Raw genomic sequence first — 3,047 nt, 5'->3', positions numbered from 1 at the left:
ACTATAAGCATAACTAATCTGCCATGTTTTCACAATTGAGCAAAAGATGGTCTGGAATGTTAGTACAGGAAGACGACTAGCGGCCAAATGGAAGTACATATACGGCCTGCTAAAACCCATCGAAAAAGACCAAGCAGGAATTTTGAGACATAAACGTGTGAACCACCATCGATTACAATAATGAAACTATAAAGTACCTGTTCTTTTCTAAGAACTAGAGCAGACACATGTTTCAGCTCCTCTTCAAAATAAAACAAGACACCACTTCATCTTAGTGCGTCGTATTCGATGGGTCAAAATGATTTTAAGCAACGATTCAATGATACCAGAAGTTCTCTTGATCCACTTCCAACTTACTGTTAAACTCGGGGCAACTTTAAGGCAGGATTAGTACAGAGCTCTCACGCGGTATATGAAAAAGGAGTTCTCCACTAAAAGTTGTACATCTAAATGATCTGCAAAATGTCGATCTCAAAGAAATGCTGCACCCAAAAAAGGAGAACAAAGAGGAAGGGAAAAAAATCAGCACGAACAAAGACTGGAATGTTCAGAACTAATACATACCGAGGAATTTTCTAAATCCCCTACGAACTACACTTTTCACGTCTCACATGCCACATCCTTCCCAGTTTTCTTTTTTTTCTTTTTCCCTTTCCCTTTCCCAGTTCCATAAGCTGCTTGACAAGCTTGGACTACACTGCAAACATGAATATCATCCCTTTGTATTTTATCAAGAATATCTGCTGCATATTCGTAGTCCTCTAATGCCAACATGGCTCGATACATCCTGCATCAAACAATGAATTAGAACAAAGAAGGAAACCATAAAAGGACTAATAACATTCACGATATCACATGTAGCCCAAATCTTTTTTGAAGAAGGTAACAGAGTTTGATATATCAAATGGTAACAGTAAGCTGCACAAGAGGTGAAGTTACCCCATAAATATACAAGTTGCCCAAATCTAATAAGGTTAAAATCCAACTAGTTCTAAGTGTATTTATTTCATATATGTTGTGTTCTCAATAGAGGAACAAGAAATCAAAAGATGGAAAGCTTACTAAATGTAGAAGAAAAGAGAAATGAATATCAACGCTGGTTTTCTGATTTCATTTGTGAGGAAGCAAGGGGCCTAGCATCTCAGTTTGTACAAAGTTAAGACTACCAGCAGTCACTACTACATAGGCTGAAATAAGATAGAGATAAATGATGATACTAGTGCTTGTAACAAGACTTTTAGGGGAAACACGTAATAAAAGGCGTAATAGGTTAATTGACACTCGTACTTGAACGAAATTCTGTTCCAACCTCCCAACTCTATGGTTCTCATCCAGACAACTTAGCCTATAATGGATCTAATGTTTTCAACACCATGATTGAGCTTCTGTGGCAATTAAATGGCTTGACTTGGACCAAATATGTGGTATCTACAACTTCAAAGAGCGCGACGGTCAAAAATAGAACTACAAACAGTTAAAAGAAACCCTCCTTTTTATCTCTCTTTCCTCCTCATTCCCCCATCCTTTTAACCTTGGCCACCAGAAAAATCCACCTGCGAACACCATTATTTTCAGTCATGGAAGAACCTTTCCTGCCATTTTCCTCCCCCGCGTCTTTCCACATTTTCATTTCTACTCACATCCAAGTCCTAAACAAAACCCTCTTTTTATCTTTAAGCCTCAACACTCTCTCGGCAACCAACATCATTGCCAGCGGATTCTTCCCTAGAACCCTTCACCTTCTTTTTATGCAAACAATGAGGTTCAACAACCCTTTCCCCCACCTCAATTCCTCCCATTCTTCCTCCTTGAAACCCCTTTGTTTGCTGCCACCTTGCCTAAGGACGTAAATTAGTAAAATCCACCACATGCAAACCCTCTTGGGCCTGTCTAAGCTTGACGTTTCGTGGTCTCGGGTTCTCTCTTCCATGTTAAATGGAACTCTTTGGATTGCCATAGTATGATTTGGTGAGTCTAATGGAAAAAATAAGAGAAATTTTGTATCGGCAAATGGGATTGTATGAAATAGTAAACAGGCTCCACACTGATGGTGGTTAGCTATGTGTACGCGATTGGCGAAGACGTTCCATAATTAATCAAACGGAGGCGTTTAAAATAGTGGTTTTGGACGTGTTCAGGTATCTGAAGGAGAACCCATTTGAGTTGGGGTCTAGAAACAATAACTCCCTAATTAATTTCTATTACAGCTCCCATTTGTACCTTGTTGCATGTTGATCCCAATAATCACATAACACCACGTTATTTTGCATAAGCAAAAAGATTGCAGATTTTTACCCATGCTTTTTCCTTTAAAATAAAACGGAGATGAGAAACTCCAAGGGTGTTTTGTTTGAATAAGATTGGAGAAAACTGATGCTCCCTTTGTCCCAATTTATGTGGCACACCTTCCTTTTTAGTCCGTCCCAAATAAATGTCACCTTTCTATAATCAAAAATAATTTAACTTTAAAATTCCCCTTTTACCCATAATGAAATGATTTATAGGCCACATAAATGGTCAAGGAGTGTGTTAGACCACAAATTTCAAGTCTTCCTTTCTTTCTTATACTTCGTGCCAGTCAAACGGTGCCACATAAATTGGCATGAGGGAGTTTATAACTTTGAAAAGGAAAAGAAAGGTTGATTTGACTGTTGACACGCATGTCAGAGGAAAACACGATATCTCTAACAAGAACCTTCTCGCATTCAATGAATTGTCCCTCATGAACCTTCTAACATGCAACAAAAAGGTCTACTATCACACAAGTAAAACCCCATAAAGCTTCCCAATGTTTCTCATATGTCTAGAACCTTAAATCATGGAACACAAAAGAAAGAATATTGAGCAGTTCAGAAGCATTCTTAGTTCAATGACACTATTCTTTCCAACTTGTTTTAAACTTAATGTTAGATTAGATAGTAGATATTTTCACCTAGTTTCAAGACAAATATTTTCTTTTTCATTTCACTCAAACCAAGGACAAACACCAACAAATATATGAAAATGCATTGGTCTAACTTAACTAAATCTTAGCATTGAATGATTAA

General features: G+C 37.7%; 1 long non-coding RNA gene across 1 annotated transcript; it reads right to left on the bottom strand.

The window, feature by feature from the left end:
- Window positions 1–4: 4 nt before the first annotated feature.
- Window positions 5–3,041, bottom strand: LOC124894938. Its single transcript, XR_007051441.1, has 2 exons — window positions 198–3,041; window positions 5–106 (listed from the first exon to the last, which is right to left on the bottom strand). It is a non-coding gene; the product is annotated as an uncharacterized LOC124894938 (long non-coding RNA).
- Window positions 3,042–3,047: the final 6 nt, after the last annotated feature.

The sequence above is a fragment of the Capsicum annuum genome, unplaced genomic scaffold (assembly GCF_002878395.1).
Source record: "Capsicum annuum cultivar UCD-10X-F1 unplaced genomic scaffold, UCD10Xv1.1 ctg78457, whole genome shotgun sequence".
NCBI lineage: Eukaryota > Viridiplantae > Streptophyta > Magnoliopsida > Solanales > Solanaceae > Capsicum > Capsicum annuum.
The sequence above is the reverse complement of the archived record's forward strand: the minus strand, read 5'-3'. Positions and strand labels throughout refer to the sequence as shown.